We start from the raw sequence: 12,390 nt of genomic DNA, 5'->3' as shown, positions 1-12,390 counted from the left end.
CATGAAGGTAATATAATAATTTTACGCACAAAAAATTAATAGGGATAACAACAACGCTTGTAATGATCCTATAACTATAAGTTCAAACTCATGCACTGACTTTTCTAGTCCTTTTAAATATATATAATGAAATAGCTTTTCGATCCCAAAAAAATAAAAAATAACAAATAAAACATGAATGTAGCTTGGTAAAGGACTTATGCCCAAGGTAAGCATATCTATACAAACACAATTGTCACTATCTCATATTGTATGAAAGATATAGTGGATGAAACCAAGTGAACCAAAAAGCAATTTATCAGTTTTATAACCAACTCTATAAAATTAAACTTTCTGTTTGCTTTACATTGATCTTTTTCACTTTGTAAGTAATATAAGCTAAGACTACAAGGAAAAAGTAGATGAATTTCATCTATTTTTCCAGTTCCAATTGCCTCAAGCCATGAAACCACTTGATCAATCGAGGGCCTCTAACGCGGATCACGGTCTATACATTTACAAGCTATACTTAGAACCTCCAAAATTGGTTGTACAACTAAAATTAAGTCAAAATAACCATCTAATTCAAAAGCAATTTCAAAATATTTTGAAATCACAAACTCAAGCAAATAACGCCCTACTTGTGAAATCTTTCGGTATAATTAGGTCGAATACAAATATCAGTAAACGTATACATTGTAAAAATTGATTAAAGCTTTGACACCCAAAATCAAACAAAAAGATAACTTATTTTTCAACAATTAATGAATACATTTTAAGGAACACCAGACCAGCCAAACAATTCATTATTGCGTGTTGCGTTTAAGAAAGGGCATATTGGAACAAGGAATCGGAATTTAAAATCCATTAACGTTAATAACTCTAATGATTGAAGGAGAGAAATCACAAAACCACATTTTATCTTCCTATATTGCACAATCCACATAGCTAGATGAACAAAACATATCTGAATCGAGATCCACAATAATGCATCACAACTATAGATTCCAATGTAGAGAATTCCTGATCAACAACGTATTTAATTTTCCCTTTAATGTAAAGAATTTGGAACCTTTTCTAAAGCACTGCATCAGGCACAACCAAACTTGTGTGGAATGGCTAGAAACACCACAATGCTCGTTTGTTCTGTAAATTCCTAATATATTCTATGAATTTTTAACAACTCCTCGAATCCTGTTTAACTTCTATCGGCCCCAAAAAAATTCAATAAGAAACTAGATAAATTAAAACTTTAAGTATAAGAAGGAACATCAATCAAAGATAACCAAAATCAAATTGTAAAGATTACTCATTTTCAACTCAAGAATCTGAAATTAGTAAAAACAACTAAAACTTATACTCAGAAATTAAACAAAATAAAATTACTTCTTTTCAGCCCAAGAACCTAAAATTAGAAATTTTTTAAAAACATTGAGTATAAAATGAAGACTATACCAACTTACCCATGTATATACATCATAGAAGATTATTTTTTCATCAGAAATCGAAAAAAAAAAAAAGTACAAAAAACCTTTGAGTAAAAGAAATACTAACCAATAGAGAAAGGATGTAGATTTGCTATAGTGAAGGAGCAGCAACACAATCCAGCAGCGGCGGAAAAAAAAAAGCAACAAAGTTAGGGTAAGGAGGAAAAGAAAGGGAAACGTTCTGGAGGATCTTATGTTTTAATTACTTTGCCTTTTGAGTATTGGGTGGGGAGGAGGGAAATATTTTCATTATCTGTGTATTTGGGAGAAAATTTTAAGAGAAATGTTTTATAACAAATTTTTAGGTTATGCTTATAAAGTGTTAAATTTGGTATTAGAATATAACAACTCTTCAAAAACGTTGAATTATAATTAATAAGCGTTGCTAAATAATTTGTAAATTGACAACACTTAAGAAGTGTTGTCTTTATATTATAAGAGCACGCTTTTTAAGTGTGGCCTTTAAAAACGTGGCCAAAGACTCTAGTCAAAGACCGCGCTTTATAAGCTTATATATAGCTACTTTTGGCAACACTTTTCGAGTGTTGTCTATAATTAGTGTGGCTATAGGCCAAAAATATTGTAGTGAAAGGTGGGAGGGAGGGGAATTCAGAAGGGGAAAGGGATTTTCCTGTGTCATTTGTATTTTATTTCAGTTTTCATATTTTTTTTAATAAAAACAATATTATCCACGCGCTTTTGCAGCGTGATTTGCACACAATTTAGCCATGTCAGCTGCGACGCTTCCACATAGGCATAGTCAACGGTCAAATATGTTTATTAGTATTCATTACATAAAGTTGAAGTGTTCAAATGGGAAAAGCGCAAGTTTATGTATCGACTTTTAAAAGCCCTACAAATTTAAGTGGCTAAGAAGTCATTACGCCATCAAATTAAAATAAAGACTGGAGGTTATAACTACGAGTACAAAATTTAAATCATGCACAGTAATAGGTCAATCCTTATACATGGTATCTCATACTATCTTAATGTTTAATGTTTTTAGTAAGATATACGATGTAGAGACTAGCTATATTAAAAGTGGGAACCCTAAAACTAAAAAGTTAAATTACTAAATTGCCCTTATTATTTATACCTATTTAAATAAATAAATAAATAAAACTAAAGCCTCGAAGGAGACGCCAACATTCTGTCAGACGACTATTCATAAGAATCAGTTTCTACTTTCTAAGCTTCATATTTTTCATCAACAGTCACAACCCTTAAAAAACCTAAAACACCTTCAAACATCTCCTAATTAGCCAATTGTCACCGTCATTTCTCTCCAAATCACTTCTCTTGTATAACTTTAATGGCTTAATATGCAATGAGGCGAATAGAAAACTCTAAGTTCTTCTATATGCATCTACTTCCACGTTCCGCAAAATTATTACTATTCATTATCATTATTTGTTATATGCCATTTTCTTTTCTAAACTAAATTGTGTCAAATTAATTATTCTAATGCGTGATTTTGAATGCAAGTCTGAGCATTTGCTTGATTTTATTTTCCGTTTTGATAAAGTTTCAGTGCAAGGTGCAAGTGCAAAAAGAATTCGAGAGATGTGCTTTTGGAAAATGTTTCGCTAAAAGAGAGCGTTGAGGAATTATACTCTATCGGCGAGCCACTGCCATCTCGCACTTAATTCTGGTAAGATATTTTCTTCTTTATTCTTTTGGTTATTCCAGTATATAAGCGAAATACTCAGTTGAATATTTATTACTTTATAATATTAATTAGCTATAACCTATACAGTGCTTGCTTATGTTGTATAACTTCATTTACGATAGTATAAATTAAATGTCTCATTTTGGTAGAAAGTGCTAACGATAAATTTAAAAACTTGGAGACGATCATATAATTTTCTTATTTAGCGTTTGTTTGAGTTTTAGTTTTCACTTTGCAAGACGTTTTGGTAGTACTCTTTTCTTTTGAACTTGCATATGCAGAGATAAAGTTACATCTTCGGTTCTTATTTATAGTTGAATACATATGTTGTTGCAAACTGAATAAAAAAATAAAGAGGAAAAAGGTTTCCCTCAAACTTCGAGAATTTGTTAGTATTTAAATGTGAGTTTTTTAACTTCTAGCCCCATAAACTATTTACATATTGTAGCCAAAAAACTGTATAATATATATATATATATATATATATATATATATATATATATATTAAGAGCGGTTATACAGTGTCATTTTCCCTTTAAATATTGTAGAATATGCAATGAAATAAGATGCATAAATTCCTGCTAATTAGAATTGATAATTTCTTATATTATGATTTGGACATATGTACAGATTATCCATAAATAATTGGTTGATTGTAAAAAATTACTAAATTATGTTTCAGATTTATATATATTGAAAGAATTACTACTATTAGGTAGATATTTATTGTTTGGTGTGGGTATGTGGACGATGTATCCCAAGCTTCTTCCCCAGAAACATGATAACAAGACAAGCTTTGTAGTAAAATCTTTTATAGCATAAATAGCTTTACTTATTATTTACTTATTGCTCTCGCAGACAAAAATCAATATATAATTGAGAAAGATGAAATCACACATATATTTACATATCAACAGTTGTGTTAGCTCTTGTTATATTGCTTTTAGTTTGTTGCATTTCTAAAGTTACATAGACAATATACTTCTTACAAATTGGGATAATATTCTTTTACTACAGCCGAATCATTTCAAAAAAGTTGAAGGACAAAGCAACTATTATTTTGATAAATGTGTCAATTCCTTCTCTGCTTTTTTCCTTTATTTAATCTTTATTTCAATTTACATCTTATAATTGTTTCTTTATCGAATTTATGTTGCCTTTGCCTTGTTGTGATAGGCTAATGTGAAGAAAATACCATGACAACCTCAAGACCAGAATAAGCTCCAAGACTTCATTGAAAAACAAGAAAATGGATAATTTTGAATAGCACATGAGATAAATGACCTTTTTCTCCTAATTTTATTTTACTTGATTACCAAATTTTTATTCAGTATATTAAGAATAATTCATTTCACAATTCAGATGTCATATATATCCACCAGTGAGATTCAAACTCTAAACACTTATTGTTGTATAAATAAAAAAAAGAAAATATTTATAGTTGTATATGAATTATGATGAAGCTGAATTTTGTGCGCGACGCGTACGTCCAAATAAAAAAGCAAGGCTTGAATATTCCTGCAGTAAAAAGCAACCAACCTTGACAAGCTAATTATGCCAATGCATAATTGATATTATTATGGCCAAAGAGTATAGAGAAAATAAAGTTGATGAAAAAATACTACTTCCTACATCATCTATTGAAGCAATTAAATTTCGTAAAGGAGATAGCAAAGTCTAATCGATAGCGTGATGGCGAGAAGGACCGAGATAGAGTTGGTCGGAGAGTATGTTTTTCTACTTTATTCAATAAGAGGTCTTAAAATTACTGAGTAATGCTGCCTTTTGGTATATTTAAATTTGTAATTATAATAAAATCAATTATTTTTCAAGTATATATACATTTGTTAGGAGTTGTCCTGATTTTCTTACCATATTTGATTTTCCTATTTGTTGAAGGAAAGGGCAACATGTTTACCTTAATTGGGTTATCCTTCTTGTAGAAGGAAATTACAAATCTTCCATATTTGGCTAGTACCTTTCCTTGTAGGAAAAGGTTTGGAGTTCTATAAATTGAAGATCCTTCCTTCTCATTCAAGAGCATCCACAATGTAGCCATATGGGGCTTGAGAGTCGTGTTTAAGGAGAGAACTTTACGGGACAAGTGTTAGTGTGTCACTTGTGTTTGCCTCTAAATTGTTCTCTCGATATTTTGTAATCTCTTTTATTATAGTAGATTGCTCATCTCCGCCGTGGACGTAGGTCAGTTGACCGAACCACGTTATATATTTGTGTCTTTTTTGGTATATTTCTCTATTTTGTTTTCTGATTTATCATTATTGAAGGCTTTCTTTGCTAGCTTCCGCATGACACCTGATTATTTCGGTCCCAACAAGTGGTATCAGAGCGAGGTTCAAGACAGGTTCATCTTAGTGGATTCAGTTCTAGCTGCAACCTATTTGACGGTAATCATGATTTTTGTCTGAGAAATTTGACCGGTGTGCTACGCACGTTGAGACAAACTTTGTGGTGGAGATTTGGAGATGCGACCTGTTGAAGACTATGTGAAGAAGGTGGATCGAGTTTATTTTGTCAGAAAATTCAGGCCAAAGGGGAGAATTGTTAGGAGTTGTCCTGATTTTCTTACCATATTTTGTTGATGGAAAGGCAACATGTTTACCTTAATTAGGTTTTTCTTCTTGTAGAAGAAAATTACAAATCTTCCATATTTGGCTAGTACCTTTTCTTGTAGGAAAAGGTTTGAAGTTTTATAAATTGAGGATCCTTCCTTCTCATTCAGGAGCATCCACAAAAAAAATGTAATCATATGGGGCTTGAGAGTCATGTTTAGGGAGAGAACTCTACGGGACAAGTGTTAGTGTGTCACTTGTGTTTGCCTCTTCGTGAGGTTGTTCTCTCGATATTTTGTACTCTCTTTTATTATAGTGGATTGCTCATCTCCGCCGTGGACATAGGTCAGTTGACCGAACCACGCTATATGTTTGTGTATCTTTTTGTATATTTCTCTTTTTGTTATTTGATTTATCGTCGTTAAGGGTTTTCTTTACTAGCTTCCGCATGACACCTGATTTTTCGGTCCCAACAAGTGGTATCAGAGCACCAAATTTTAACATGAAGAACCCTTCAAATCGAAGGTAAAAACCACGGGATCACAAAGATCCAAAAAAAATCCACTATAACAATAAGAGGGTTACAAAAGTTCTCCAAATTGGCTACACAACAAGTGCCAAACACGGAGCAACAATAGTAACAAGAGCAACAACTAATCAATTGAAGAAAGAGTATAATCCACAAAAATAAAGTTGTTGTTCGAGGCTCGAAATCAGATACTAAAGTCCTCTAAATCCGATCTCTACCATACAAATCCAAGACCAAGATGTTACGAATACTCAGTCAAAATTTTAGCCCGATCCAACGGTTAACGAATTAAAAACGTGATTTGAATGTTGGCTGCTCGGAATAAAAATCTGCAGCAAAACAAATAATATTCTTCTCTCTTATCTCTTGACGAAAGCTCTCTCAAAAATCACTCTTATGTGCTTAAGTATTTCAAAGACTTGTATCAATGAACATAGAATAATTCTCCAAGGTTGTCCTATTTATAGATCATGAGTGGTGTTTTCTCTTAAAGCCAAAACTCACTCAAAATAGGAATAAACCGAATCCAATTCCAAATAGGAATAGAAACCAAAAGAGAATATGATTAGCTCATTGGGCCTTTGGCTGGACAACATGGGCATGTGCCCAACAAACTCCCCCTCCAGCCAGGGGGCAAATGTGTCTTCAAGTAGAGGAACTCTTGACATGCTTCATGCCTACCAATTTTCTGCAATACGCATGCTTATCTGCAAGCTTAATTACGAAAGTCCTCAGGTTGCTCCACATAAATCTCATCATGTAAATCACCATGAAGAAAAGAAGACTTGACATCCATCTGCTCAACCTCTAAATCTAGATTTGCGGTTAAGCCTAGAACTACATGAATAGAAGACATCTTCACAACAGGGGAGAAAATTTCATCAAAGTCAACTCCCTTCTTCTAGCCAAAACCTTTAACAACTAACCTCGCCTTGTATCTAGGAGCAGAGGTATGGTTATCTTGCTTTATTCTGAATATACATTTGTTAGATAAAGCTCTCTTACCTTTCGGCAATTTCACTAACTCTTATGTGTCATTCTCATGGAGTGACTTCATCTCATCTTACATCGCTTCGATCCACTGATCTTTGTAAGTATCTCGCATGGCTTCATCATAATTCTCAGGTTCTCCCATGTTAGTCAAAAGTACATACTCTTCAGGAGGATAGCGCATGGATTTTTGCTTCTCCCTTGTAGATCTTCTAAGAGAGGTTTCAGGAGCATTCGAAGTAGTTACCAATGCAGGAATTGGTTGCTGATCAACCACAACTTCATCAACTGGAGCATCCATAACATCTACACCATGATGTTCATTTTGATCTTGATCACTATCTCCATCATTATCTTGGGTTCCTTCATGTGCAATAGGTGCCTTAGCAATTAAAACTGGATCAATATCAACTAAGCTCTCATTACTCTGAGAATCTATCTTCTCAGCTTTGTCAATTGTAGACATGTAATTTTTGACCACGCATTAGAATCACCTCTAAGTCCTAGTATTTTTAGGATATTTATTTGAGTTTATTTCTATAGGATTTTACTTTATTACTAATTTTAATTCTATTTTTAAGGCACAAAAAGTGAAAAATAAAAAATACAAAAAATAAATAAAATAAATAAAAATAGTTTCATTTTCCTATTTAATTTAGTATTACGTATTTTTAGAAAGACATATTACTTTCAACCTATTTTTATTCTAATATAATCCTTGAAAATACCAAAAATAGTTTTAACTTTAATTCTTAGCTTTAATTTTAATATTAATAGTTTCTCAAAACCAATTAGAATTTTTACATATTTGTAGGTATTTAAAATGGATTTTTCAGCTTTCTTTTGGCCCAATTTTAACAAATAGAGGCCCAAATTTAACAACCCAATTCCTTAAGCCATCAAACCCCTTGACCCGCCCAATTGACCCATTAACCCAACCCATAACTTTTTAATCCTGGCCCTTTATTTAAATTTAATCCTATGGCCAATATTAATCCCCCAAACCAAATAAAAGCCACATCTTCCATGAACCCTAGGGGGCTCCTAAGGTAACAGCCGCATAACCTGCCCTCTAGACCTTGAACCACCCAAAACCGCCGGCCAACCTAACACCCTAAGAATTTCAGCCACCTCTGCCATTAGTAAAAGACGCACACAAAAAGGAGGAGGAGGTACACGCATAGAGATGAAGAGAGGGAGGGAACGGACAGTGAGACAGTTTCCTGGTCACCCTTCCAGCTGCTTTAGACTTCTTGATCTCTAATCTTGTCATTCTCTAACTTCTTATGCTTCACAACCAAGAAAATGAGAGTGAAAGAGGGAGGACGATTTTCAGTCCAAGGAACAAAAAAGAAAAAACAAAAAAAGTGAGGGGAAAACAGAGCGAAGGCGGACGAACTCCGATTGAATTTGTCTCCGGTGTGAGGTTTTGTTTGAGGTTCCATTGCGTTCGTGTCCCCGTTAGCTTCTTTGGTCGTTGCTCAATTAAAGGTCTATTCCTCACTCTGTTTCTTCTTAGATTTTCAGATTTCAAATTGTTTTGGTGTTTGAACGGAACATTTGTTTGGATGTGTGTCTGCTTGTTAATCTTTAATGAAATTCATTCTATTTGGCCTAACGGGATTAATTCACCAATTAGTTTAATTTATCTTCCCGTTAAGAACATTGGCACATAAATAATTAATTTTACTCTTTAGATGTTTGTAGTCTTCTTTGTATCTGTTGACTTTTTAAATCTTTAATTTTGTTTCCATAGTTGTTCGATTACTTTGGGTGTTAGTGGCTTGCTCAACAAAGTTATTTTGAATGAAAACATTTCTTGGGTTAATATGTGAGAGTTATTTTGGGATATAAAATTGTTTATAATATTAAGTACTAATATTTAGGCAAATGATAGAACCAAGTCCTTTCTAGCAAAAATCCATTGTCAGAATTGTCTTAAACTTCAAATGGCCAATTATCTTTTCTATTATCTCGTTGTGCAATGTTTTATCTTGTTACGTATATTTAAATGCTTCCTCTATAAGTTTATTTGATTTTGTTGGTATGGTTGGTACCTATTTTGGATAGCTCGGGTCGTGCGGCGGAATGCGACTGTAAAATGAAAGAACTCGGCTTAATTTTTCAATAGTCTTATTTCATTATTTCTCCGCTAGTAGCATGCTTTAAGCCGACCACACTTGGGTAGGCATGACTTAGGATTTTTATTAGTGTTGAGGCGAGAGGTCGTTCCCTTAGTTAAATTTGTCCGGAGAATGCCCCGAAGGAATTGTACATATTTATTCCGGGGAATGCCCCGTAGTATTCTATAATTGGAGACCGTGGCGAACATCGTAGAAGAAGTAGCGTATGATAATTTAGAACTTTAATTTTCCTTCTTTTAATTTTCTTTCATTTAGGTAGGGACGACCTCGAGCCTTTTGTGTGTTTATTTGCTTTTCTGTGTTTATTACCTCAATTGAATATTTTAAAAGCCAACTTAATCGAGTACGCAACCGTACTAGTTACAGGACTTGGGGAGTGCCTAACACCTTCTCCCCAAGTCAAATGAATCCCCTTACCCGAATCTATGGTGCAGACTTAGTTTTGGAGTCTCAAGTGTTTTGAAAGGAAAAAAATTAATTTTAGAAAAACGGTGACCTGGCACACCGAAATCAAAGTCAGGTGGCGATTCTGAGTTAATCCTTTTGAACACCATTTTTGTCACTTTTCTAATGGAAAACCCTTTTCAAGCTTTACTAAATCTTTTTATTATTTTAGAGGGTTACTTTGTAAAAAAAAGGTGTGACATCTCTGGCGACTCTGCTGGGGATTTGCAGGTTCGAGCTAGTACTTGATCTTGTTGGCTTTTAGGATATTAGGTTGAGGTTTTTATGTGTTTTGTTTGCTTTATTTGATTTTTTATTTATTTATGTCTTTTTATTATTTGCTAGCTGCTTATTTGTTTACAGTTTTTCCTTTGTGTTACTGCTTCATAAACTGTTATCATTTGCATAATCATAAGTCTTCTTTCTGCAACAAGTCTTCCGGAGTACGTTTGAGCGTACACGACCTTTTTGTAAGTCACCCGTGTCTTTAGGGGGGTGGCGTAGGAGCGTGGAGTGGGCGGACAGCTAGAGCTGTTGCCATCGATCACGTGCCGCACCGAATTTCCTTGTTAGTGAACCCCAAACATAGGTCAGTTTTTAGGTCATTTTTATTTGCATCATGTCATTTACACCTAGTAGGGCTTGGTCCCAGGCACCATGTCCCTTTGTAGGAAACCTATCCAAATTTTGTCAAAAATGGGCCCGTAGCCCAAAAAGACATTCAATCATCCCTATGTGATACATGTTACATCTTTGAGGGTAAAAAGGCCATTTGGCAGACCGATATTTGGGAAAGAAGGGTGAAAATGAAGCAAGCAGGACCCAATTATATTTTTCTTTCACAACTTTTTCAAGAAAAAGACAAAAAAAATGAAAATGAAAAATCCAAAAAGATTTTGCACTTTCCTATCATTTTCCAGAATCAAAAAAAAAAAATCTAAAAGATTTTACATTTTTCATCATTGTTTTTCAAAAAGACAAAAAAATATAGTTTTTTTTTCAAATAGATGCATTCTTTTTAATTCTATTCTATATCTAATCTTCCCGAACTATGCGAACCTGATTCTCGTCTTTCGGGACGTGATACATAGGCAACCCACATAGGGTCCGGTCTTTCTTAGCAAGCCTTAGGTTCTTGGTTCGCGAGGTCTTAGCCAAATCTTGCATATATAGCCACTTTTGGCCACATCGACTTTGTTGCAAAATAAGGCTATTTTGCGAAGTGGCTTGTTGAATCGTGTTTGGAGAGTCTAGAATCCACAATTAGCTGTCTCCTTACTTCAAGTCTCGTTCCTGTTGAATTTGAATGTCTAGCCACTTTTAGCCACATCGGTCATTCTTGCAAAATGGGGTCATTTTCGCAAATATGGTTCAATTACCCATGTCTTAGGATCTCGAGTCCACAACTTGGTGTCATATTACTTTAAGGTCCTTCCTTTTGAGTTTGCATCTTTAGCCACTTCTGACCATATCGGCCATTTTTGCAAAATGGGTCATTTTCGCAAAGTAATTTTTTTTAAGTCCATGATTGTTGGGATGTTGGAGCCGTGTGAGCTTTAAATGGAGTATTTTTCATGCATTAGGGGTCAACTTTGTCAAGTTTGCGCTAATAGCCACTTAGGTCATTTTGCAAAAATAGCCAAATTATGCCTTGCATGTGTCCAATAGGAGATTTCATGGTGTCTTGAGTCACTGATCTATTTGATCTTATTTTTCTCATTCAGGTATGGAGCAATTTGCTAATGTTTGAACATGACAAAATACCCCAAGACCATTCTAGTCAGGACCATTGCATGCACGAACTGTTTGAGGAAACTTTTTATTTTTTTTAGTCTATTTATGTTGTCTTTTAATTATTAGTCTTGTACAGTAGTATCGAGTCTGTCAGTCTAGTTAAGATTTTCTAGTCTTTTGTTATCATACTTCCTATGATGTATTTGAAAACCAAAAAAAAAGGTTATAAATGAAAAATTTAAAAAGATTTTTGTTTTTAGTTTGTTTTGTCCATTACTTTTCCAGAACTACACTTGATCTGATTCATGAGGAACATGATACGTAGCCAACCTACATAGGGTTTGATCGAATCATTATTAAAAAAAAAGAAAAAAAGTTGTGGGATGTGAGAAATGAGAGGAAAGAAAAGAGTGACAATTAAAAAGAAAAAGAGAGGAAGGAAAAGGAGCAAACCAAGAAGTGCTAGAAAAGAAAGAAAAGAGAAGGTTAAAATGAACAAATTGGGATGATGCCAAATGACCTTGTGACCCTCGAAGTCATTCTAGAACTATTAATTGTTGCTAGGTGCATTGTACGCAATGTGATATTTCTATCTGATAAATGCCCTAACGCTAATATGTCGGCTTTGTGTTGCTCCTTTTGTTACTTTCATTGTTATCATAACAGAGGGTGGTTAGTTTGTGGTACTTTGGCAATTCATCCATACAACACAAGGTCAAAGAACGAGGTACCCATGGCTAGCAAAGACTTGGACACAAGAGTTGTTGACCCGTCGAGGGAGATTGAGAAGTCGGAATCTGAATTGAAAGAGGAGGTCCAAAGGTTGAAACAACAGATGGCATAA

General features: G+C 34.0%; 1 long non-coding RNA gene across 1 annotated transcript; it reads left to right on the top strand.

Moving 5' to 3' along the window:
* The first annotated feature begins 8,260 nt into the window (after positions 1-8,260).
* Positions 8,261-11,805, top strand: LOC104238075 (uncharacterized). The gene is made up of 2 exons (XR_713812.2): positions 8,261-8,715; positions 11,537-11,805. It is a non-coding gene; the product is annotated as an uncharacterized lncRNA (long non-coding RNA).
* Positions 11,806-12,390: the final 585 nt, after the last annotated feature.

The sequence above is a fragment of the Nicotiana sylvestris genome, chromosome 9 (genome assembly GCF_000393655.2).
Source record: "Nicotiana sylvestris chromosome 9, ASM39365v2, whole genome shotgun sequence".
In the NCBI taxonomy this organism is placed as follows: domain Eukaryota; kingdom Viridiplantae; phylum Streptophyta; class Magnoliopsida; order Solanales; family Solanaceae; genus Nicotiana; species Nicotiana sylvestris.
This window is presented reverse-complemented; position numbering and strand designations above follow the sequence as displayed.